This window comes from Penaeus monodon, chromosome 31 (genome assembly GCF_015228065.2).
Source record: "Penaeus monodon isolate SGIC_2016 chromosome 31, NSTDA_Pmon_1, whole genome shotgun sequence".
NCBI lineage: Eukaryota > Metazoa > Arthropoda > Malacostraca > Decapoda > Penaeidae > Penaeus > Penaeus monodon.
This window is the reverse complement of record NC_051416.1, coordinates 29,335,111-29,335,512: the sequence shown is the minus strand read 5'-3', so window position 1 is coordinate 29,335,512 and position 402 is coordinate 29,335,111.

The following is a 402-nucleotide window of genomic DNA, read 5'->3' as shown; positions in this document are numbered from 1 at the left end:
CTCTGCTTCTGTCTCTACCCCTTCGAATCCTCGCTCTCTGCCCCTATCCACACCCCTCAAATACGCTCTTATCTCCCTATCCCTCTCCCACTCTTCGCTGCCGATCCCTCTCCCGCCTATCCTCTCACTCTGCCCCACTTCTGACACCCATCCCTCAAATCCTCGCCCCCTACCCCCCCCCCCTATTGTCGCCGGGGCTCCTGAAATCTCCCGCTTCTACCCCTCACATGCTCACACGTAATTGCTCCCTTTACCCCAAACTGCCCCCCCACCACTCAGATCCTCACTCATTCCCCAATTCTCGCAGTACCCCTCACCTCCTCCCTTTCCCCCAAGCCTCACCCATACCCTCAATCTTTACCTCTACCACTCTAACTTCCTTCCCCTTACCGTATACCCCGT